Source organism: Cavia porcellus, unplaced genomic scaffold (assembly GCF_034190915.1).
Source record: "Cavia porcellus strain 051 isolate PalLab524CR breed Dunkin Hartley unplaced genomic scaffold, mCavPor4.1 scaffold_12, whole genome shotgun sequence".
NCBI classification, from domain to species: Eukaryota; Metazoa; Chordata; class Mammalia; order Rodentia; family Caviidae; genus Cavia; species Cavia porcellus.
Genome location: NW_026947495.1, coordinates 49,979,411 through 50,006,541, shown reverse-complemented (window position 1 = coordinate 50,006,541; position 27,131 = coordinate 49,979,411). Strand labels below are relative to the sequence as shown.

The 27,131-nt window shown below is 35.9% G+C and overlaps 1 protein-coding gene across 1 annotated transcript in view; it reads right to left on the bottom strand.

The window, feature by feature from the left end:
* The window catches only part of Tank (TRAF family member associated NFKB activator), a 98,075-nt gene extending 90,287 nt beyond the window's left edge, over nt 1-7,788 (bottom strand). Inside the window, exon 1 of the mRNA XM_063259154.1 lies at nt 7,643-7,788. The gene's annotated coding sequence lies outside the window, so the exon portion shown is untranslated. The remainder of the gene's footprint in view (nt 1-7,642) is intronic.
* Between the last annotated feature and the right edge of the window lie 19,343 nt (nt 7,789-27,131).

Genomic DNA, 27,131 nt, shown 5'->3' with positions numbered 1-27,131 from the left:
ACTCAACAAACCCCAAATAAAATAAACCCAACAAGATCCATGTTGAGAAAGATTACAATCTGTCAAGAGGCAAATACAAAATCTTGAAAAGTATTGAGAACAAAGTAACATATTATGCACAATAGATTCTCAGTAAGATTAATTTCAATTTTGTTTTGAAACCATGGAGGCCAGAAGACAGTGGACTGACACCTCTATTTAAAATTCTAAAGAAAAAGTGAAAATAAAAATTTCTACTCTTTATAAAAGTAGCCTTCAAAAGTGAAGGTGAAATTAGACCATTTGGTTATTAAATAAGAGCTAAATGGAGTCTGTTATTAGACTTGCCAAGAGAATGACAAAAGGAGTCTTTCAAGTTGAAAAAGGGCTACTAGTTAATAGTTTGAAGCCATATGAAGAAATAAAGAACCTTCACAATTCTCAGATGAAGAAATACAAATGGCAAATAGATACATGAAAAAATGTTCATCATCATTACTCATTAGAGAAATGCAAATAAAACCACACTGAGATTCCATCTCACTCCTGAAAGAATGGCCAGGATCAAGAAAACCACCAACAACAAATGCTGGAGTGGCTGTGGGGAAAAACAAACTCTCCTGCACTGTTGGTGGGAGTGTAGACTGGTGCAACCATTGTGGAAGTCAGTCTGGAGATTCCTCAAAAAGCTGGCATTGGAAGTCCCATTTGTTCCAGCTATTCCACTTCTAGGCATATTCCCAGAAAAACTGAAAGCAACACCCATGTTTATAGCAGCACAATTTGTAATAGCCAGATCTTGGAAACAACCCAAGTGTCCATCAACTGAGGAACAGATAAAAAAAGTTGTGGTATTTTTATACAATGGAATACTACTCAGCTATAAAGAATGATCACATTGAGATACTTATAAATAAATGGGCACAGCTTGAGACCATGCTCATAAGTGAAATAAATCAAACCCACATGTTTCCCTAATGTAAGAAATGATAACAATACATAAAAGTATGTGGTAATTATGGTTCCCCATTATATTGCTTTGAAGCCTTATAATGTTTTCATTCATTAATTGTAATGGTTTTATTCTGGGCTGTTTGATTTTATTGTCTGTGATGGTATGAACAGCTATTTTGGAAAAAACAAGACATTATAATAGCCAGTGCTGATTTAATATCATCTTGTTTTGAAGTCCCATCAAGCTTTTGTTCTTCTGTTTCCATCCATCTTAACATGTTGTATTTTATTATATGTGATAGTATAAACAAAAACTTTTATAGACAAGAAAATAATATAGAAAACATTGTTCATTTTCTGTTAGTTTTTTTTGTCTTTTTTTCGGTACCGGGGATCAAACTCATGACTGCCTGTTTGCAAGGCAGGCGCTTACGCCACTGAACTAAATCCCCAGCCCCTGTTAGTTGTTTCTAAGTACCATGTAATACTGTCATTCTCTTGAATGGTTTTACATTGTCTTGATAGGTTTGATGCTACAGTATACGAAATTATACTAAAAATTTTCAAGGAAAGAGACGCTATGGTAACTACTTGTTATGTTGGGATATCTTGTGGTAAAACACCATGTTGCTTAAATTGTTATGTTCTGACCTGTGCTGTTGTTTTGTTATGTCCTTTTATTTCAGCCTTTTTAAAAATTATTTATTTTTTTTTAATTAAGGGGAAGAATAAATTAAAAAAATAGCAGGATATATTATAGTAACCCACTTTGATTTCCTATTAACTTGATTTGAAGCCCTGTATTGCTTTCACCATCTTGTTTTGACTGATTTTACTCTGAACTGTTTTGCTTGATAGTATCAAGTTTAAGGGTATAGGCAACTACTTTGAAGACAATAAGATTCACTATGATGACCATTCTGGTTTGACTATTATCTTCTTTTGAATTCCTGTAATGTCTCCAATGTTTCAGTTTTAGTGGTTTTGTTCTGTACTGTTTTGTTCAAGTTTATTGTAACTGATGAAGTAGGCAATTCTTTTTAAGATAGCAAGAGGCATTATGGTAACCTTTGTTGATCACCTTGTATTCTGTTTTTACATCATGTACTATGTCCATCTTTTTGATTTGACTGACTCTGTTTTGTTATGTCACATTTGGTTTTATTCTCTTCAAAAAAAAAAGTAATAAGAACTATGGGAGTAATAAAACCCAAAATGTGTAATTGTTATTGTAAAAAAGAGAGGAAAAGAAAGTGCTCTAAAGAATATAACTGCATGTATATTTAAGTGTATAAGACAGATAACCATATTACTGAGTTTTTGTTGGATCATTGAACAGAGCTGTTTGCAGTCTCACTGTTTGAATGTCCAATTTGTATGCTTTAATTTTGTAACTTGAACAACTATTCCTAAGATGACAATATGGAATCTATTTACTAGTAATTTCCTACTGTTCATTTTTTTGAAATTCTGTATTACTTGTACCCTTTTTCTGTTTTTTTTTCTTTTTCTCCTTAAATAAAATTTTAAAAAAAGAAAAGAAAAAGAAAAAAGAAATAATGAACCTTAGTATGGCAATTATAAAGACAAATGTAAATACCTGGATGATTTATCTTCAGTTTGTAATTTATTTTTATTTCCTACGTGATTTAAAAAAACAAATTCTTAAATAATAATTATAAATCTATGTTAATGTGAATATAACATAAAATGATAACTTGTGACAACACATAAGGAAGGGATGAAGCTGTGTGTATTTAGAGTTTTTGCATGTTCCTGTCTTAGTCACATTCTTGCTGATGAGACACACTAGCTGTCATCCACAATTTAAAGAAAGAGAGGTTTGTTTTGGCTTTCAGTTACAGTCCATAGATGGCTGGTTAAAAGGCAGAAATGGCATGGAAGAAGGCCTTGGCCAGAAGAAAGCTGTTTATCCCACAGTGCCCAGGAAGCAGAGCAAGAAGGGAGGAGCCGGGGACAAGAAGACACCTTCCAGTGTCCCCAGTGACCTGCCCCCAATCAGGTCATACCTCCTAGCAGCAAGTCAGCTATAGCACCCCCATGATTCAATCACCTACCAAACGTCCCATCTCTAAACACATAAGAGACATGTGGGGGACACTCTATATCTAAACCATAATAGTTATTGAAATTAAATTGATATCAATTCAAATTATATTATTTTAAATTTTGATTCCTGTGGTAGCCACTAAGGAAAAAAAAAAATATATATATATATATTTAAAATACTCATAAAAATGAGAAGGGAATAAAATGGTATACTGTAGAGGAAATAAAACACACAAGAAGACAACAGTAGAAGAAATGAGGAGTAAAAAGCAGTGTAAGAATGTAAAGAGGAATTTTCTAATAAAGGAGAAATTGACCAGGATACAAAATTTGCAAGTGCAATTTAATCAGTCAATAAAGAGGCTACTCATAGAGAAGATGAACACCTGCAGTACTGATATGATCATAAATGGACATGATGGGAAAAATGAGTGATAAAAAAGGGTAATCCAGATAGTTATAGAGATGATAAAAAGTACAAGATAACGTGTGCCAATACATTTGAAAACTTGATAAAAATAATTGTTTTCCCATTCAGCTACTAAGTCAGGCAGCTTGAAGCATGATCCTATAGGAAGACACTGTCTTACACTCCAAAGGTAGTCAAGGGAAATGGCAACTGTAACAACACATCTTCAATACAAGCAAGAAGGTATTCAGATGGATACTGAATGGTCATCAGATCTGCAGGACTAGTTGAACCATCTGTTGCAATAAAATGCCATTTAAGTGTAAAATATCACTTCTGGGCCTGATGCTGAGGAAGGAATATCCTATACAACTATTGTGCCTGGGTTTGATTTTCCATTTTAACCTCAAAATTAGGTTTAAAAATTGTGTTAATGTACTGTTTCTCCTGAGAAGAAGGTAAGGGGTTGAATTTTGGAAGCATTTTTTAAAGGGAACTCACCTATGTTGTTATTGAAACTTTAAGTTGCTATTTTTAGTCTGACACTGGCAAATTTAAACATTTTAAGATAATTTTAAAAAATCAAAATCATGCAGAATAGAATGAAGCTAGAATTAATAGCACAAGGATAACTATAAAATTCATAAATGTACACAAAATTAGGTCACATTCTTAGCAAACCAAGGGTCAAAGAAGAAACATCAAAAGAAATTGAGATTCAGTTAAGAGATAAATAAAGACAAAATTGCAACACACCGAGATGGAATGCAGTGAAAGCAGCACTCAGAGGGAGGTTAATAATAGTAAACATTTACATTGATAAAAAGATCTGAACTCAGTAATCTAACTTCAACCCTCAAGAATTAAAAACAAGGGCAAACTAAATCTAAAGCTAGCAGTAGGGAAGAACTAATAAAAACTGAAATAAAAGAATAGAAAAATAAAAGAATCAATAAAAACAAAAGCTTTGAAATAATTATAACAAATTTACCATAAAAATGCAGTTATTAACAAGGAGGGACACTGTAAGTAATGGGGTAAGCAGAATAACATAGGAACTCTTTGTAGTGTTTGCTTCATTTTTATCTAAATCTACAACTCTTTAAAAATAAATGCTACTAACTGAAAGATAAATGAAGAAACTTTACTGTCCTTAATAACTTTTGATCAAAGAGAAAACTAAAATTACAATTAAAATGCGTGAAACAGGTTGAGGGTACAATTCAGTGAGAGCACACATAGTCTCTGTCAATCCCCGAGTTCAACACTCAGCACCAAAGCCAAAACAAAACAGAACAAAACTGCCTCATCCTTCCAGCCCAAACTGTGAATAATAATAATAATAATGTGAAAGTGACAAAAGTTATAAGAAATGACACTAAAATTTTCTTAGCTTTAAGTATTTCCATTGTAAAATAAGAAAGAATTAAAAATAAACTAAGGATTTGATCAGCAACTGAGCAAAGTGAAGTAGTCTAAAATGATAATAAATTTTCATAAAGTTAAAAGCAAAACTATTTTAAAAAAGAGAAAAAAGTTAATAATACAAGTGATGCATATAAGTCATCAACTCTGACACATTTGGTCAGGAGAGAGAAAGGAAGAGGGAGAGAAGATGAAGGAGGCAGAGAAGAGGCAGGGGAGAGGGAGAAAGGAATGGGCAAGATGGGTAATAAAAAAGATTCTTCATATACTTATGGAAATGATCTATGTATAAGCCAGTCCTGTGTATGCCAATATATTGGATGAACTTGATGGAAAGAATGATCTTCAAGCAAAAAATAATTCAATTGTATGAAAAAATATCATAAAACTTGAACAGATTGATAAGCCTTTTAAAGAATTACTTCCAGAACTGGGTACCAAGGTCAAGAGGAGTTACAAATTTGCTTCTTGGAGATTTCAAGGGAAGATAACATTATTAAATTTTATTTTAGAACATGGAAGATTTGGGCATTTTTATAATATCACTACCTGAAGCTAGTCTACCTTTAATAAGTAAGCCCATCAACAATAAATTTCCAGAAAAGAAAAATATTAATTTCACTTGTGACTACAAATTCAAAAGCTTTTATAGATTAAAACATTTGTTTTCCAGCATGCTTTTTTTTTTCTCTTTTTTTGGTGTTAGGGATTGAATCCAGGGCCTCACACATGCCAGATCAGCACTTGGCTTCTAAGTTACAGGCCAGTCCTTGGTGCACACTTTCTTAATACAAATTATATATATGATGAATCAGCTTTGACTCATATTTACATATAAAATCACATTATAATTATAAACCATGTTAATGGGTGATTTTTGATAACACAATTTTAAAAAATGTTACTGTGTTCTGTCACAGTAGAACACTATTTTTTCTAAAACAGAGAAACCACACAGTTGTCTATAATGATATCCAAAGATAGTGAATATAGTTTAAAATGAAGGCTTTTTTCCCCTCTTAAATAGACTTTTAGTAAACTAGAATATTTGGTAGTTTTTTTTATGGTAAGTGTACCTGAAACTAACAGTTGACGTCATTTTTAAAAATGTTAACCACTAGGGAAATTCTCACTGAGGTTAGGAGCTAGACGAGATTCACAGCTCTTTTCCATTATTATTAAGTAATTCTGGTCAGTGTATTGAGGCGAAGAAGGGAGGATACACATTTATATATTTTCCATCTGGGAAATTCATCACAAGTGAATTACTCAAAATAATTTAGAAAAATAAGAGACCAATGAAATAGCTTGATGAAAAATCGAACTATGAAATGGAGAGGCTAGCAGTAATTGGTTAGAAAATAGAGTAGAAAGAGTAGCATATCAAGATAACACCCTACTCTACAGACAAGAAGACAAAATAAAGTATATTAGAACACATTTTACAATAAATAAAGAAACTATGTTTATTATAGCCCTAATGCATGCAAAGACATGGAATGTTCACAGACAGAAAGGTTCTATATTATAAAAGATCATCATTTCACTCAAGTTAGTGAATAAGCTTCATGAAATTTCAACGGAAATTTATTTCAGGGGAATTAAACTGATTTATTTTAAATCGTCCAGTTAATCATCTTTTTCATGATCAGAAATGTTTAAGACTAATAGCTGGACATTGCTCTAGGGCTCCAGTTGGTGGTGGGCAGAAATCTCAGGAAGACTGGACCAAAACTAACATTCTATTTTCCATTAGAGGCAAACTAAGGTGTCCAACTTGACACGTGGAAGTGTCTGCTGAAGGGAGTAATGACACGAGGGTGGGCGAGAGAGAAAGGAGAGAGCTTCTAGGAATGATGTGGTTATTCTGTGGCATTGGTGAAGTCAACATCTTTTTCTCTATAATATTGCAGCTCAAGTAAGACAACTCCAAATACTGTTTTTAGTATTGTAAGAAGGTAAGACAGTAATAGTAGAAAACTCTAGAACGAGAAGCAACATAAACGTATCTTTAAAGCTTTCCAGGCTCTGGAATCCAAGAGTTGGAAGATCCTGTGATCATTTTCCTTCAGCAGGCTCTCAATAAATGATATCTATTAATATAACAATCCTGATAATGGGTTTTGTTTCATCTTTCTGAACGATTAATGTTCCTAGGATTATTTGTAAGAAAATACTAAAAAAATTAACATTAATTTTTGATTGTGAAAATAAAAGGGTCAGTAATAATAGAAAAAGACTAGATTATTATAATTCTATAAATTTAAATATTATAAAATGTGAATATCAGAGTTGTGTATAAAGTTAATACTTTAATGAAGTGAAATATTCATTGTTATATGTTTTTTATGAGGTAGAAAAGTACTAAACTTGAGTTAATGTTTGAATAGGAATATTGAATCAGTCAGAATTGGTTTTTAAAAATAAAACCAAAAAACATGGACATATACAGTATTAATTTACTTTTCAACATGGTAAGATGTATACAATTTAACATAAGGAAAATAGCAATCCATCTTACATCTTGTTGCAGAACTCACTCATTGGAAAAGGCTTATGGTACAGACATAAACTTTATAAACTCATTCCTATTAGAATTATTAAATTTTATTTTCAGATTTAACAAGAAAATAAAAAGATGGATTTTTGGCTTTTTTTAAGGTCAAATTATGACAGTGAACACAAAGTCATTTTTGGATTCTATCAAAATAGTAAATGCAGGAATGGAACAAATCTGTAATACTTAACACATTCAGACCACCTTGAGAGACTGGGAATCAACAGAAACTAATAAAATTTGATTACCTCTTTTCCAGGTGTCAAGTCTTCCTTCACAGATTGCTTCTCTTTCAGAGATGAAGGCTGTTACATTTTCTGGAAATGTTGTACGGCCTTTGCCAATGCTGCCCAGACAGTCCTGAGCTCTCCCTTGTGTTGAACTGGGAACTTCCACTGAGAAATCCCCTGTCTTGAGACTTCCTTATTTGTAGCTATCATCAGCCAATCGTTGGCAAGATATTGAAATGAAGCAAAAACTACCAGAAAATGTTCTGTAAACCACCCATGACTGTAACCCTGACTTCCTTTTGAAGTAAAAATACTTTAACCTGATTAGTTAAGGCATTTTAACAAAAACCTAGAAATTAAAAACACAAAAATATTTTTAGATGAATCATATTTTCACGTAAGGCAATTTAAAAGTAAATTGGTTTGCTAAATGATTTTTTAGTCACTTTTGCCCTAAGCACTATATTGATAAACAGCAGGCAAAGTCCAAGTTTGGGAACAGTCCTTATTTCATGGCTTACAGAAGTCATTTGGCTGATGTTTAATAAAAATAAAGTTTTTGCTGGATTCTGGTGCCTGATCTCAGGTGCTTAGAAGAGGAGTAATGCAAAGAAGGCTCTTAAGACAGCATTTCTGCTTTGAGAACTAAGGCTCACTGTTCATGAAGATGAGTGTGTGTTCTAGCACATGGAGAAGCTGCTTTACAAATATGTGTATTTCTTTCAGGCTACGTAGGGCAAAACATCAAGTTTTAAATGCAAATAGAATGCAGCATGTGCACCACGGACATTTTTCTTTGTTATAAAATGTTAAAGCTAGAAATGTCTGTGGACACCCTCTGTTCCATTTCCTTTTTTATTACAGATGAGGAAATAGGAGAGGGTAAATGCTCAAGGTCACAAAGAAAGTTAAAAGCAATGCTCAGATTACAATCTGAGCCGCTTGCGTCCAATTTTTTTTTTTGTATTATGATTTTGGTGTATCGAGTTTAACTGGAAAAGGAGTGAAGCAATTGAGTGATCTCCTTGTTCAACTCCTGCATGATCCAGATGAGAAGGACGAGGAGGCCTCATCTAAAGTTCTAGTGATTAAAAGGACTAGAATTTCTAACTCTGATTGTTTAGTGCAATTTTTTTTCTATTTTGAAACATTGCTCTCTTTTAAATTATATCTTAAATAAATATAGGATAGTGTGACTTAGAATTATTCTATAAAAATAATATGCTGAATAAGCTTGTGAATAAAAATGTTTCTTTTACTCATCAGGTTTACAATTATTAAATTGCTTTTAAGCCCATGTGTTTGTAACTGTCTTACTGATGAAATAACAAATGTTAAATGGAAAAATAAAACTTTTTTAATGCTGCAAACATAGAAAAACTAAGCAACATAGCAAAAAAGTGAGATAACTACTGGCAAAAGGAAAATTTACTTAACAGTTTACATTTTTGAATTATCAGGGTTTTCTTTTTAAAAAAGAAGCACCCAGGCCTTAACTGAGAAATTCTGCTTTCTTTGATTTTTCTGTTCCCATCTTCCTCATATTTCCCTTGGCAGTGAAGCTTGGCAGACCCCCAAGCCGGTCAAGGTTTAGCTATTCCTGAGGGTACTGGCCTCAGTCTGGTGTGGCACTGCTTGAGAGAGGCTCCTGAAAACACAGCAGAGAAGTTAAAGTACTTTTTGGGAAATTCTGTCTGAGTACATAGAATTTAAAACAAATGCCACTGACCAGCTTACACTGTAGGTAAAGAATGGGAGGCAAATGGATTTCATTTTAAAAAATCTTTTTGTCTCTCCTGGCTTCTTTTCCTGTTCACTGCCCCCACTCCATATTTTTTTTTTCCTCAAAGTCATAAATTATGGGGCCTGAGCTGATGGAAATACAGAAATCACTAGACAAAAGGAAGGCAAAAACAGTCACCAAGCCAGGATTGTCACAGTTTAGCATAAGTGATCAGTGTGGTGGGGGGAGCAGAGATGTCAACCAAGTGTGCTAACGGGCAGAAGGCAGATTACCATTCAGGCAGACATAAATGGTTAAGGAGTTAGCTAATCAAAGAATGAGGACAGTACTGTCCCGAGACAGCAGGGTTCTTGGTACAGGCCTGGGTGGAAAACCCTCCTAAGAAAAACCTTTATAGCACTGTCTTCTGGGGAAAGTGGGGGCAAGAAAGTCAGGTCTCTTCATTGTTAACTGGGACTCAGGAACATACTTCTTTTCGTAGGAGGGAGATTCAGCTACTTGTGACCAAGAAACTGTATCAGCGGTTTGGTTGCATGGGGTGGTTGTTTGAGCAGCTTAGTTCAGATGATCAATGCAGGTACCTGCAGGTTGTATCCATGCTCCAGGCTGGTGGGTACAGCAAAACTGTCTAGATTCTCCTTGCTAGTGGGGTAATGCTAAAGATTTTGTTGGTCCATGGCCAGCACATGGTTGACCTAAACTGTGAGATCCTATTATAAATTCAGGACTGGGACCTGCAGGGGTGGTGAGAATACTTTTTTTCTACTTCCTCAACCTCTATGAACTGTGCCTTTTGGAGAGTACTGATATTACTGATTTTCAGCTTCACACAAATTTATGCTGAAGTATTTCTTCTTTAAAGGGGATATTTGCATTTTTTGGTCTTAATCTTAGAATTAAATGGAATTTCTTGTTATAGTGACTGGATGGTAGAAGTAAAAAGGAAGGCAGGGTAGGGAAAATGTATTTACTCCTCATGATTTTTCAACTGTAATCTAAGTTTATGATTGGTGTTATATCAGTAGGGACATGTAGTTGGTATGTTTACTCAATTGTTTGTTTAATAAACATTTAAAACCTATTATGTGTTAGGTTCTTTGTTGAGTACAGGGATTACTGAAATGCTCTGCTTGTTTTTCAAAAGCTCATGATCTTAAGGAAGAGACACATGCAAACAACATTTTATTCTGCTCAGTGACTAAATGAAAGTAGAAATACATACAAGGTGGTGTGTGGGCAGAGAGGCAGTTCTCAGGAGCAGAGCTACATGTGATGAGATGCCTTGATACTCAGGAAGTGAACAAACAAAAAGATCAAGGATTAAAAAGTTAACTTATACCCTTTTATGTATTCTCAATGAATTTAATTTCTCTCAAATAAGGTCTTTTGCTTGTTTCCATACTTTTATAAGTAAACATTTTCTTAGAAATTCAATTGTTAATATTATAGAGGGTTTTAAAAATAGTTTTGATGATAGATGTCATTTTAATACTCCTTGTATCTGTTATCATTTTGAGTTTGGGTGTCCTCCCAAATCCTCATGCAGTCATGGAGATGGGCTTCTAGAGTTTGTGAATGACTCATTGTCCAGTGCTGGGATTATGGATATAAGTGCTACACTCAAGGGAGGGTGGAACACCTATAATATAAGGGACTGAAAGACTCTTCTTTGCATGCTCCTTCCCTTTTGCTCTTGATACATGAACTGTTTTCTGCCACCGTGAACTGTTGCCCTCTGCCATGTACCACTGTGCCTTGGAGTCAGCTGATTATGGACTGAAAACTCCAACAACTGTAAGCTAAATAAACCCTTCCTTCCTTCACTTTGAGTGTCATGTATTTTGTCTTAGTAATGAGAGAAAAGTAACTGAGACAGTACCTATACTTGAAAAACGAATTTGTAAGGCATAGATTAAGAAGTACTTTAAGCCTATTATTTTTGAGAAGAGGAATAAAAATAAGATTGTGGATTTCCCAGTACTCTGTCTTAATTATATAACAGTTACATATTTTTGGCTATCAAAAAATGGGACACAATGATATATAATGAAACAAATGTTGATAAAACCAAAATTCAAAAATGTCTTGACAAATTCAAGTAATTGATGCCAACATAAAATTTAATTGGTATAATTATAATGCTGTCTGGTTACTGCTTCTCTTCCTATCGCAATCCTACAAATAAGCAAACAAACAAATGACAATGACAAATGACAATAAACAGGAAAACAAAATCTCATGAGCTAGAAAGGATTGATGACACAACTTAGTAGTAGTCACATAACATTGACTTGAGCTTTACTTAAGGATATGGACATGCTAACAAACTCTCAGACTGACACACCTTTAATTTCCCTCTGCAATGAGGGAAGTGCTAGCCCTACTTTCTGACCTATCTCTCTGGATACCACTCTTTAAGAATAAATAATAACTAGTTATTAAATATTCATCCATGCTATTTGTGCGTGATTCTGGGAATGGAAGATATGTAGCTTAGAGAAAATAAGGAGGAAAGACTGTATTCAAATATCAATTAAAAGTTTCTTTCTAGCTTCAAAACGGACCTCAGACTAGTGAATAGGAATGTTAAAGAAAACACATTTGGGTTCATTATAGAAAGATCAACATTCCAATAGTCAGAAGGTGAGATAGGTCACCTTGGGAGGTAACAGGTTCCCTCTTCCTGGGAGAAAATGTCAACTACTGTATATGATTAATGATTATGAAAGGGGATTTAAATCTCAGATGAAATAATAATGAGTAATGTCTACATGGCATCCATTCTGGTCCTAGATTAATTCTAAATATTTTATATGTATCATGTTACTTAATTTTGATAAATACACAATGAAGAAAGGTAGAAAATCTAAGACACAAAAAGATTAATTAACTTGACACAGAGCATCTGTCTCCAAAGCCTATGCTCTTAACAACTTTACCATAGTGCATATCTACTATCTTGCACTTGAGTGTGGATTCTCTCATTAACTGACAGCATAGAATTTTAGAGGAGAGAGAAAAAACTTCAGATTTTTTTTCTAGTACTTTATTACTTCTTACATTGTATTTTGGGAGCTTACAGCCTGACAAGAAATTAATGAACTGGGACTATATCACCTTTAACCACTATTCATCACCTATCAGTTTGGTCTTGGGATGGATATTTAAGAACCGTATAATTGAAAACAGCAAGAGGATGATGCAGAAAAGGGGGGGGCATGATGTGAAAGGGAGCCTTCACTGAGAATTGGAGGGGCAAATTATACTTGCTGCCTTCTTCTCAAGTGCCAATTTAGGAAAATAGGACAGCCTTGGAGCAGATTCAATACCATTACTCAAGGAAAATGACAGTGTACATTTTATTTCTGAAGGTTTACTCATCCTTCATTTTTTTTCTTTCTAATTTGTTATGTATAGTTTAGAAAGTTTTACAGAAAATCTATGATACTTTCTATAGGGTACAAGGTGAAATATTTGAGTTTCTATAAATATCTGTAAATTGACAGACTTTCATCAGCGAATGAGGCATCTTACATTGAAGTGTCTGTTTCCGGCATTATACATTCTATTTTCTCTTTTAGTGACCAAGGTAGCAATACATTCAGTTTATTGCCAAATAACCCTTTTACCTTGATCTATATATTGGAATTTCTCCTGTCTAATGTTAATGAGAATGACCAAACCAAAATAATGTGTCTCACAGGCATTTTCTTTTTCAACTGAGAAACATGGAAAAGTGGTTTAGATAATCAGGTTAAAATAGAAGTTACTGGCCTTCATTTATGGAGGTTCAGAATTTATAAGTGATACCGAACAAATCTGTATGCCTAAAATATATTTCTTCTGGATTTATAAATTCATGAAATTGAAAGTGCTATGAGATGCCTGAGGACATCAATAATTTCTATGTGAGCACACACAGTATCGCAATTTAGTACTGATACAGTTTCTAATATTAGCAGGATTTATAGTTTGTAATTGTAATTTTCTATACATAAGGAGATAAAAGAAATATGTTAGCTCATCTGTAACCTCCAAGGCACAATGGCTGTGAGACAGAAATTAGAAGGAGGGAGAAGCGCAAGAGACAGGATAATCCATGAACTCTGAGTTTTTCTATGACTTTAATAAAATAAGGCAGACTTTCAATGAGATCTGACCTTTGAAAACTGCTTAGCTTGACTCCAAGGAGATGTTGCAAGGATTAACCAGCTAAAGCTGGCAGAGTGATTTCAAGGTTCTCTCTGTGTTACTCATTCTGTGGTTAACCGGTTAGGTTCCTTTTTAATTTGTATTTAGTAGGACGCTAGATCAGTGATGACAGATTCAGTAAACACAAGTTCCAAGTAAAATCACAAGCTTTTGTTTGAGGGGGAAAGAGTGAGATAATGCTAGAAGTGTAGGAGTAATTTTGTGGGGGCACATGCTGTTCTTTAGATAGGTTGGTTGAATCTTTACTTCAAAGAGGAGGAAACTGAGACATGAAAAGATTAATTGATTTTCTCAGTGTTAAACAGCTGACTGATGGTGTTGACAGATTTCCAGCGGCATTGAGGACGAAGTCCTTGATCATCTCTGGCTTTATAATCTAGAGATGTTATTAAGGTTTGGAAGCTGAGTGGGATGTGATTGGAGAAAATTTTCTAATTATTCTAGGGGTTAAAAGCCTGGTGCTTTGTCTCTCGTCATTGGGTTTCAGATTTTAAACATTGTTTGAATGGAAAAGAAATTTAGGAACACTTCTTTCCTGTGCCATTCATTTAATTATTAGTCCTTCATTCATCAGGTGCTATTTGCTGAGCACTTTTGAGTTGAAGAACCCATAGAACCAGGCTCAGTGGCTCTCTTTGTGGCATAGAGGAGGGATTTAAAAGCACGTTTGTTGAGAGGCAGTCTAGTAGAGGAGTTAGGCATACAGGTGCCATACCATGCTGAGTAGGATCCACAGGCTGACTTCACCCTTGGCTAACTAGCTTAAACATTTGTTAATGCATGAATTAGGATATGTAAAGCATTTAAAACCCTTAGACATGAGAAGACTAAAGCAAGCTTTTATTGTTGCTTATTCCTTGCTATATTCTTCTGTCTCCATGAAATCATAATGTGAATTAATGCAAATATTGCAGAAAAACTAAATGGAAGGAAATTAAATTATTTAAACAAGTAATTGTTTTCTATGCCACATCTGTGTTGCCTTTTCCTCTTTCCTTTAAAGCCCTCTATATTTTGAGAAGCTAATTCTACCCACTTTCTATGGTAAGGTAGAATGGCTTAAGCCCATCTCTACATTACATTTCTCTGGCTTTGTGTGTTGGCTTAGGGAGAAGCACTAAGCACATGAAAAATATTTAACATCTTTGATCATTAGAAAAATGCAAATCAAAACAATACTGAGATTCCACATTACTCCAGAAAGAATGACTATCATCAAAAACTCAATAAATAGAACAGATGTTGGTGATGTTGTGGGGGGGAAAAGGAACTCTCCTACATTGTTGATGGGAGGTATAAACTAGTACAGCCACTATGGAAAGCAGTGTGAAGATTCTTCTAGAAGCTAAAAATAAATGTTCCATTGAACCCAGTTATACCTCTTCTGGATATCTTCCTAAAAGAATTAAAGTCATCATATTACAGTGACACATGCATGTCTATTTTTATAGCAGTACAACTCATGATAGCTAACTCTTGTAAGTTATCTCTATGGTCACCAACAGATGAATGGTATATCCACAAGGGAGTACTACTCAGCCACAAAGAAGGATAAATTTGAGTCAACTGTAGGAAAGTGGATGCGCCTTGAAGCCATAATGTTGAGGGAAATATTTAAGACGTAGGTTATCTATTTAATGGTTTAACTTATAAGAGAACCTCAAAGTATGATAAAGAGGAAAGTAAAAGATAGATAAAAAATAGGGAGATAGACTTTGTGGAGATGGGAAAGGAGTCTGACATTGAAGAAAGACAGAGGGAGAAGAGGAAAAAGGAGCAAGATGCATTATATATATATATATATATATATATATATATATATATATATCCACAATGAATTAATATTTATTATGTATTGTACATATATGCTAATGAAAATCCAGAAAAAGCAAATACTCTCTATGAAGAAACTGTCACATGACAATTCTGGCCCTACGTACTGATTTTCTCAAACAACCTGACGAGAGAAATAATGATTCTCATTCCTCACCACTCTAAGGGCGAGACACTGAATATCATGCATAATGTACCATGACTGTAAATCTTATCCTTCACTGTCTCCTGTTTGTGGCCTATTTTGTGCTAATATTTCCATAGAAAAATGTTCATCTTTTCTGTTCTCCCCAGATAATTTTTAGAGTAACCACAGAAGATACCATTTTGGCACAATAATAGTGATATTTGATAGCTGCTTAAAGCCTTTCTATATTTAGATCTCAACCTTTAGTTTGCTTATGGATTTTACTTTTCTTTTAAAGATTTAATTTGAGAATTTACCTTTCTAGAATTTGAAGGCTCACTGTTTGTTGTTTATTTCATTTATTGTAATCCAGATAACAGGCTCATTTAAAATAGTTAACTCTGGTGGAAGATCAAATGATCTCTCTAGTTCTTTGTGTACTTCGGGTTCTTATCTTTTTTATTATTCAGGCACTAGGAGTTGAATCAAGGGCCTTCACACTGTGCTACACCCAATCCCTTTTTATTTTTGTTTTGAGTCAGTGTCTCCCGAAGTCACTAAGTTCCCCTGGCTGGGTTTGAACTTTAGATCCTCCTTCCTAAGCTTCCCAGAGTGATGGGACTCAGCTGGGTTTTTTGGGGGGATGGGAGTGGTGATGGTGGTGATGGTTATTGCATGAATCTTTATTTTTTGTATATATAATTAAATTTATTGGTACATTTTGGATATACATAATGATTATATTCATCATAGGGAATTTGTACCTGTACATGATGTATTTTGAAATCTGTTTTTCCAATGCCTTCTCCTCCCTTCAATCCACCTCCCCTCCATATTTACAAAGTTTGGTTTCCATTTTATCCTTTTTTTTGAAAATCTTTTTTTCTCTTTTCCCTTCCTTCCTCTCCCCTTTCCCTCTTTCTAGTTCTTCTTTCCTTTTAAACAATTTTTTCACATTTCACTGTATCTGTTGTATATTTTGGTCCTTATTTATTCTTTCAGGTTCTCACATCAGGGAGATAGTGTGATGTCTACACGTATGAGTCAGATTTCTTTCATTTAAGAGTTTGGTCTCAAGGTACATCCATTTATGGAGAAATGCCTCAAATTTATCTTTCTTTATGGCCAAATACTCCATTGTATAAAAGCTGTTACATCTTCCCTATTCATTTCTTTGTTGTTGGGAATTTGGATTGTTTCCATGGTTTTTCTTTGACAAACTGTGCTGCTATAAACATGGGTGTGCATATATCACTGTGGTGTGATGTTTTTACCCCTAGACCACCTGAGACTGGGCTGGGTCTCAAAATAAGTTTATTATTTAGGAATGAGCTCTCTCCCAAGCTCCTCCCATCCCTACTGGCCAATCATTCAAAGTCCAATCAAGAGGCAAAGCCTATTTATTACTTACTAATTTGGATAGGAAGAATTCAACATAAAGATTTAGAATTATTAATTGTACCAGATATTGTTCTACAAGGAGGTAAACATAACCCAAAAGAATTCCTTGAGGCTCTAAGGAGGTATATAAACAGGAAACAAATGCGAGAAAGAACATTTTCTCCCTAGACTGGAACTTAAACTATACTGGCAGAAGTGTAACTGTGAAGCATTGGATTGCAGTGTAGTTTGCTAGATTGCCCGAGCCAGAACTTATCCACAGAGGATGGGATAGCTCTAAACAGTTCTTCAAAGTGCAGCTGGGTGGGGGCTGGAAGATTGACTTCAGGGATACCTGTGAGGTTCACTGGGAAGCTGTCCATAGGATTGCTATTAAAATTCGATGAGAAGCCCTGCATGTGTGTGCCACTATAATTTGGGGGTAGATGTTCCTAGATAAATCCCAGATATGTGCATGTGGCAGCCAAGACATAAGGACAAGAAATAAATGGAGAGCAGGCCAACCAGGAAAGAAAGCCTGGTTCCTTTTATAACGATGCTTCAGCTCCCCATGCTGAGGAAATCTGACACTGGGCCCACAGCAAAAGAAAAATATTCCAGTGTTCCAGTTCCATTTTTGCAGACAACGAACTATGACTTTGAATCAGGGAAGTGGTACATTTTTAGTGGCAGACTAAAAGGGATTATTTTTCATTATATCCTGTTACTCTAATATAGGGGAAATAATATAAATCCCAGCCTGGTAGACATCAGACACATTGAGTTTATGTTCCCAAAATCAAAGAACGAATTCTGAGGAACAGAGATAAAGAGTAGGGAACAGTTAATTGACAGTGATAGCTCCTGAAACACAGGAGGACACCTGGAAGTGGGTAGCAAATAATCCCACTTCTTGGAGGAAGCTTTATAGAACAAAATCTCAAAGTGAGTACTGTGGGGGACCAGACAGGAAGATTAAAGCCTAACTGGCCTCTTCTGTGAGCACTGGGGAGAAAGGTAGCATGGGTGCATGCTGACACGCAGCAGGGAAAATGAATACAGCCAAGATCCTGTTGTTTTACTCAAACATGTACCGCGGATGATGGCAGACAGGTGAATTCTGTTTTCCTCTTATTGCTTGTGCCTGTGTTGGAGTGAATAAAGCCAAGGTACGCCAACCACTGGGGCTCTTTATTACAAAGAGGCAAGAGCTTCCAGGTCTCCCACGTTTTAATCTATTCTGTGTCCCTTTGTGTTTTATTTTCATTGCTTCTTGGTCAGGTATAAGCTTGTAGGCTGGCCCCCTACGAGCCACATTGTGCTTCAAAACTATGATCAGCCAATAAGATTACAAACATAATCATTTAGGTAATATTGCTCCAATAAGGAAGCCATCTCAGAGCAAGTGTGCATGGAAAGAACAAAGACTTTCTTTAGAAGGAATGGATCAGGGAGTCCTGGTCACCCACTAGAGTAACTGATGTCTATCTAGACTTTACTGAACCAATGATACCAATTATTTTATCTCCTGGGGAGGAATGTAGACCTGGTCATTCCATTTTTATCTTCAGGCTTGGTCTTCAACAAATGATTCTCCAACCCAGTTATAATGTTTTTCATCCTCCGCACAGACTATTTTGAGGGTCCAGCCCTCTCTGACTACCTATAATATTTCTACCTACTTTGGCTGTCTATAATGTCATCTTTCAATGGTAGCTTTTACTAAAGTATATCAGCTATGCTATTTTAAAGTCAGTGAAACTGATGTTAACATAAAAGATCTTTTCAGGTGTAGTCTCTACTGAGATTTTGGCACTCTCTAAATCTTCCTGGGTTGATATCTGAAATAGATTAGTGCTTGCTTGTAATATAAGACCTTGACCCCAGTTAAAATGTAACTATCTCATGAAGGAGAACTATTATACTGCTATAAACTATGGCACCTTATGGAGACTGAAGGCCTAAATCCTCCCAAGAGACTGAGCAGACGTTGCCTGACACTCTGTATCTTAATCACCATTCCTTTTTGAAACTTTCTATAAATGGTATGAAACTTTTGATGAGCTCTGAGAATATTCTTTCTTCTAGCCTCAGAAACATGGCTAAAACGTTGAATATGTTCATTTCTGAACATATGCTTCTGTTAATGAGAAAATTTTACTTGTCAACTTAGGGAGAAAAACTCACATTTCTGGCATAAGATACACTAAGGGGTTGTAGAACTTCAAATTCTATGTACCAAAGATTTGAAGAATGAAAAGTTCATTCTCTCTTCTGGAAAAATGGTAATATTTTAAAAATTATGATAAATTAATGTCTACGTTGACTTTTAAGGTTAATTTAAAATGCGATAAAAAGATTCATGTGTGGTAGAGAATTCATATGTGGTAGGGAATTCATGTGTGGTAGCAGTGGAAGAGGCTGAGACAGGAGGATTGCAACTTTAAACTCAGCCCAGGCAATTTAGTGACTTAGTCAGAACTTATCTCAAAATAAATGAATAAATAAATAAATAAATAAATAAAATAAAAAGGTCTTGGGATATAGCTTAATCTGAAGATTTTGGGTTCAGTCCCTACTACCATACACAAAATGTTGGAAGTATAGTTCAGAAATTTCATGAACTAACATTTAACATAACATTTAAACTAATTATCACAGAGCCCTCTTCCTCTTCCCTGAACCTGGTTGTTAGATGTTTGATAGGTCTGCCACAACAAAACACTAGAGCCTACATGATTAAACAATCGACATTTATTTGTCACAGTTTTTAAGGCTGTAAATGCAGGATTTAGGTGCCAACAGAGCTGGTTTCCTCTCGGGCCATACAGAAAGAAACTTCCAGCTTTCTCTCCTTGTCTTGCAGACGACTGTGTTCTTGCTACCACTTCATGTAGTTGTTCCTCCGTGTAGGCACGCCCCCCATGTCTATGTGTCTAAATTTCTTCTTCAATAGAGAAGATTCACTGTGCTGATTTCTCTCTGGGCAACCTGCACTATAAGCCTGTTAGGATTAGCATACTGCCTCTTTTGATTTGGGGGCTTGAAATTCCAGGTCAGCTTTTTGTGTGACTCCCTAAAAATTCGTATATTACATAGGGTCCTCGTTATTTTTCTCTGCTCCAAAACTTCAGCTGGCAAGCAGAACAGGAAAGTTCTACTTGTATTGTTACCTGTACACATAGGTACTTTTACTATTGAGGCAACTGCAACACAATGTTTAGATTCTGTGAATGTGTATAACAGAATAAGATAGCTTGATATATGGATTTGTTTTATCCAACTATTGCATCTTTCAACAGAATTGGACCAGTTTGGTGTTTAGAATTAGTTTCCCAGACTCCCATAATTTCTTCAGGGTGGTTCTCCAAGGCAAGGAAATGGATAGATAGGGCAAGTAAGAGTCATTTTGTAGGCTAGGAAAACAAGAGATTTCCAAAAGATCTAGTTAAGTTTCGCTAGGCTTTCTTACTAGAGAAGGCCAGAACCAAGGAACTTTAGGTAGCATTCCTCTGATCTTTTGTGTTCCAGATCCTCAGATAACGACCTTATTTTGATCCAGTGTGTTCCTGATCTTGGCATTATTGCCAGAAAGAAACAGCTTGTGTTCCTGAGCTATTTCTGCTGTACTCCTAACATCAATTTTAATGATTTTAGTCTTGAAAGTATAATCTGAGCCTGATTGCTGCTTGAGTTCTGCTGTCTACGGCCTTGAGTTTGTGCGACTCTGATTCATCCCACTGTCACGACTCAGCAGGAAAAAGTCTGCCTCTGCTTTCACAGCTTGCCTATTAGTAAACAATTCAGAAGTGAATGCATCTTTAATTTCAAAAGACTTTTTTTTTGTTTTATCTTTAATGCTATCGAAGCCAGTTTTAAAGCATAGAAGAAAACAGTTTTGTCTTCTTTGCAAAGTCATCAAAACTTCTTAAAAGATGACAGAATTAAACTCTGACAGATTCAGAATCTTTTTCACTTCTAGGTACTTATACTGGGTGAGCTGCTCATAAATGTAGCACTTACTGTAGAAAGCTTTTGTTGTAGTCAGGGGCAGTGAGGAGAACAATTAGACTCAGGACATGGAATTTATAATATTATTTTGTGATGGTCACCCAGAATTAACACAAGTACAGGAAATCTGTCCACAACACTAAAGACTCAGAATATTCAGCCAAGGGCCTGAACCACACAGCAATGTCCTACACGGGTCCAAATGAATACCCAGAGCCCATGACAATGCCTTCCAAGAGTGCTTCTGAAGGTCTAGAGCCCACAAGAAGGACTCACCCTAGTCTGTTTTACAGATCCATGCTGGGAAGGCCCAAAAGTCAGTGGTGGAAGCTAGAAAGTCTATGCCAGCAGGGTGAAGGAGCTGTGCTGGTGGGTTGAGAGTTCTACACTGGAGGCAAGAAGTCATGCTCATAATAAAGACCAGGCCTGTCCTGAAAAACACCACAGCCATCCTCAGTGACATGGAGGTCCCAAGCTCCTCCGACTATAAAAACAATTGAGTACATGCCAGGAAGCCAGCATAAGTTTCTCCTGGGGATTGAACAGCACATGTTTTCCCCTCTGGAGCCAGAAAGCAATGCTCGATGCTTGACATAAGGACCAGAGCTCCCCCAAAGTGAACCACAGCCACTCTCACCAACAAGATCCTGAGCTCCTCCCATGACAGTGGTTAAACTCACACTGGGGAAGCTAGTCATGGCGAGCTCCTCCAGGAGAACAAATGGCTCAAAAGAGCAACATTTAGAGAAACTCACAATACCTCACTTCTCCTGCTCTACATCTCTATTTATGCAGGCAACTTTCCTCAGGTGGAACATCTATGCTCAGCATCATGCTGATTTAATATAGCTGGTGTTCAGTTGCCATCAGTTTTTAATTCATAGCAGCTTTCTATAACAATTTGATGGAGACCAGATTCATACGCTGGAAACACTCTAAAAGCTCTTTTTGCTCAAAATTGGCATTTCCTTAGTAGACAAAAGAGATTACTGTACCTTGAACATGATAGACTCTATTACTGTGGACCAGAAGAAAGGGAAATAGATAGACTGGGAAATTGTAGTTATTTTGTATTAGTCCAGCACTCTGAGAAGGAAGATGGAACAGGGCAAACAGATGGAAATTGATTTTCTGGTGATACCTGTGTGGCTACTGAACATAGAGCAAAAGGATTGATACATATATGATGGTTTCGGTACATCCTGATTTTCAAACCTAGTATTGTTTTTGGCTCTTGACTGTTTTCTGAAGTCCATATATAAAATCTTTGTTCCCAGGGTGGTGTTATTGGGAGATGGCTGAACATTTGGGAGATGGGCCCTAGGAATCTTTTAGGTTATTAGAGATGTACCCTCAAACAGGGCTATGGGAATCTGATCCTTTTCTCTTCTTTTGTTTCCTGGCTATGAGGTGAATGGTATTGCTTTGCTGTGTGCTTTGACCATAATCTGCTATCTCAAGCATCAGCATTCAAAAATTTCCCCAGTTGATTTTTATATGTATTCAGCACTGCAAACTGTGTAACATTTTATTTCTTTAAAGACCTAAAGGAGAAAACTATTTACAAAAACAATTCTATATAGTATAAATATATGCTTTACAAATGAAAATGAAAACTACAGTAAATATTTAATTAGAAGTGTTTTTCAATGTGTTAGAAATTAAAACGAGAAAGAACATAAATTTGAAGGTCTTTCTATATTTTTAAAACCACAAATAGACTATTGTGTTGTTATTCTATTTAAATTTTCTACACAAACACTCAGAAGTATAAATCAGGATTAAGACTCTGGAGGCCTGGATCTGCTCTGCGACCTCCTGCTAGTGATTAACTGTTGTTGAAACTGATGAATGCATGGGTAAAGGTGAAGAATGGGTGTTAATTAGATTGCCTTGAAGTGGAGCAGCTCCACAAAAGGCTAATCTTGGAAAGGAAGGAATTCTTTTTAATACCTTATCACCTACTTAGCAAATTTCAATAAAAGAAAGGAACAAGAAGCTAACTTTTATTGTGAGCCTATTCTGGGTAGGGCTAGGCATTCTCATTTCATTTTCACAATATTTTGTGACTTAGATATAGAAGATAAAGCAGGTTCAGAGATTAAGTAACTTGGATATAGATAGGAAATGGCAGATCCAAGGTTTGAACTTGGGTACATCGGTCTCCAGTGTCTTGTCTTCGTATATCTGCTAATCAGTTGGGCACACTGCTCCTAGTGGGCAGATGGCCTTGCTGTCTAATGTTTCTTTATATCCATAATGATCTATCTTACACACAATAGGTGGATGACAATTATTTCCTTAAAAATGAACAATTAAGTTGCACAGGAAACTCATTTTAGATATATAGAACTGTATGTTACATTATGACCGTAGGCAACAAATGATCTTTGTCTCCCCACATCTCTTCATTCTTTTTCTGTTAATTCTATAGCTATTCCCATTCTGTGTTATACTCTTTTTTTCCTGGGGAGTGGAGGAAACAAATGATTCAACTCCTACATCTTCTACGCATCCTTTAATTGCTAATTCTGATCTTATGTTCTCTGGAAATATAGGTAGAGGGGTCAGACTGGTCCAAAAAAATTCAATGAGATAAATGGTGTTTGAGCCTAGGTTAAAATTAGACCCAGGTAGAACTAGAATAGAATTGTAGGCTCTGTTGGAACTGAAAACATGATAACTCAGAATTCCTCCGAGAAATAGAACCAATGCAATATATAACCATATACAGCTAGCTAGCTAGATAGATAGATAGTAATTATAAGACAGGATTTATTAGATTGGCTTAAGTAACCAAAGGCTGAAGAGTATCCCAATGGACAGCCAGGGCAACCAGGATCAGATCCATCCAAAAAGCTGAAAGGTTGCGAATTCACAGTCTAATGCCCATAGGTGGTAGCAATGGCTAAAAACCATACCTGTTCAGAGTTGAACCTCTGTGGGCATGTGCAACCTCTCCTCTTGTGCTTTTTGTTCTACCTGGGGTTGAAGCCTATTGGATGGTGCTCTTCATGTTCAGGGAGGGTCTTTCCAACTCATTTTGCTGAATTATATGCCAATTTTCTCTGGAAACATCCCCACAGACATACCCAGAAGGGTGCTTTACAAAATTTATAGGCATCTCTTAACTAGGCAAATTGATTACTAACCATCACACTTTGTCATGCCTTTCTGCTCTAAGAGCTGACCATAAAATAATCCTCTAACCTGCTTTTCCTGAAAGTTGCCAGAAGACTCATAGTGACATAGGGGAATGAAACTCCCAACCTAATGTGTCCACGAGTGCGTGTTCTCTAAAATTGAAGAATGAATTTTAGGAACAATGGAGGTTAAGAGTAGAATATATTTATTGAGAGAAAGAAAGCTTCTGTCTGAGAGAGAGACCGAAGGGGACCCAAACGGTTGCCCAAGACTTTCATTTCCAAGGATTTTATAACAGTAAAACCATGGGTTCAAGTTCGGGCTGGGTGTGGGGAGTGGGAAATCACAAGGCAGATGGGCATAAGGTGGGACATAACTATAGTTAGCCAATGAGATTAATAGTTCAGGTAAAATTGATTACATTAGGGACAAATGGGAAAGCAAGTTACATAGAAGGCGGAGATTCTTAAGAGTTGTGACCTTTTCCCTAGGGGGATGGGATAGTGACTCCAGGGTCAGAGGGAAATAATTAGAATATCAGTTCCCCAATGTAGATGCATTTGATTGATTCTTTGTGTTGAGGCCTGGCTCACAGTAAGAAGTGTCTCTCTCCCCCACAGTTGTAAGGTGTCTGCACTGGCTCCTATGAGGACCTAGTCCTGTCTCATTGCCTACAATATTTCTAACTCAGCTGCCTGCAACAACAAGACAGATATCCTGTCATATACTAGGCAATATCAGATAGAGATGACAAGAAAAATCTGAATAAACATGTCTTCCTGAGACCATCCCACCCTCAGTTTATTTTCATGACATTAGAACTTTTGGGCCTTTGATCGTATTTCTGCATTGCTGTACATAAAAAGACATTTCCTCTTGGTCTTCATTTCTGAAAGTTTGTGTGTCACAGGGAATTCTATTAAACCTATTTGCATAATTTAACTTGTTAATCTGTCTTCTGTTTATAGGGCGTCACATATGGAACTTGTGGTAGGTGAGAAGAAACTTTCCATCCATTGTAGCTCCCATATTCTTGTTATACACTAACAAAAAGAGCTTTTTTTTTAAAAATTTTTTTTTTGTCTTTTCCTTTTTTATCAGTACCAGGGATCGAACTCACGACCACCTGCTTGCAAGGCAGGTGCTTATGCTGCTGAGCTAAATCCCCAGTCCCCTAAAAGAGCTTTGTTATGTTTATGTTATGCCCAAGTTATATGACCAAAGTACCTGTAGTGTCCTCATACTGTTCTGTAGGCACATTTTTCTGGGTGACCTAATTGATATGGTAACCATTGCTGCCCTCTGCAAATGACAGACATTATCTAAAATTGAGTGCTAAAACAAGTTGACAAAGGATGGGAAACAAAGGTCTTCCTCATTCCTTAGCAGATCAAGGATTTTTCTCATTTCCTGATCCACACCCATAAACTTCACTTTGTAAATCATGCTTTCTACAAAAAGTCTGGAAAGTTTTGAGGGGACACACAGCTTTTGCAAACTCCAACTGCACTGTGTCGCTGAGCCCAGGATAAAATAAATCAGCGCTGCTTTTTTAAAAAACACGTCTTGCCCCATTTGTGGACTCAAGGTTGGGGAGATGGGAGCTCGTTTTTGGGGTACAAGAATTCTCAGAGATTAGTTCAGGCTTCATCTTTGGTAGTTCATATAATGGATACCCAAGATTGTGTGTTTCACAATGACTGATGGCACTGAATAAAACAGACTGTTCTCAAAGGTCCATTCTGGTTCTTCTTCATCCCTACAATTTGTTGTATTCAACACTGGTCAAATCACTGAGGTTGAGCTCTGGGGGGAATTTTTTGTTTTGACAACTCCGTAAAATAGAAACTAAACATTGAAGAACTAAATGGAAACCTAAGTTTTGCTGCATATGAATTGGAGAATATGCTAAACGTTAAAGAAACTTAAAAAATCCATGAGTAAAGAATTGGTAAGAGTTTTAAGACAGGTTCAATAAGAGAAGCAATCTGGTGGTGGTCTGGGGTAGTTGTATAAGTATATAAAAGTCATAGGTTATGTTTTTAGTGCTGAACATAATTGAACATTAATTCATCTGGGTAAGTGTTAGCTAAACAGAAAGCACAGTTTTGTAACTAGTCTGAAGTTTACTTGGTGCATTACTTTGGGTTCTCCCCACTTCTACTTAATGTTTGATGGAATTTCTTCTTTACTCAGAGTTTGTATTAGAGAAACAATGGTGATAATATTTATGACTCATTTGATACATAAGTGTTCTAGGTATATCTAGATACTTGCATATATTAGCTTTCAAGCTCATAAATACAAAAGACATAGCTATAAAGTGTCAACTTAAGTTTTTTTCCTTCATATTCTGAAAAAGCTATGTGATTTTCAGAGGTGCTAACATTGTTATCACTGAGTCTCCTTGGAATTGTATTTAGGTAGGACTGATGCTACAATTGAAGACTGTTGTCTTTGAACAGGAAAATATAAGCCATACTGTGGTCGGGAGTTTTTGTGTACTAAAAAAAAATCAAGTACTAAGAATATAGTTTTAGTTCATTCTGATCTAGCTTCTTTGATTTGCAGTACAGTCAAGAAATCACTAAAAAATGAAAAATTACACATGCATAGGTCATCTGTATTTGCTGGTTAGGAATTTTTGTTGGGCTAAAAAAATCATACAATTAAGGAACTTTGGAAACGGGCAAATATGTAGCACAATTTTTCTTCCAACAAGACAATGTGTATTCCCCTCCAGGCATTATATAGTGATATCAAAAACCCCACAACTGGTGAGCAGAATTCTGCCTGAAAGTTGGCCACTGCTCAGCCTCTAGCCAGTGCTTTTGTGTAGTTTATAATCTGATCAGTATTTCATGGCATTCATGACAGAAGATATAGTGTTGCACATAAAATAATAGGGGTCGGGGATTTAGCTCAGCAGCATAAGTGCCTGACTTGCAAACGTGTGGTCGTGAGTTTGATCACTGGTGCTGATAAAAAAAAAAGGAATGAGGCCTGGGAGTGTACTGCTCAGTGGTGAATTGCTTGCCTTGCTTGTACAAAGACCA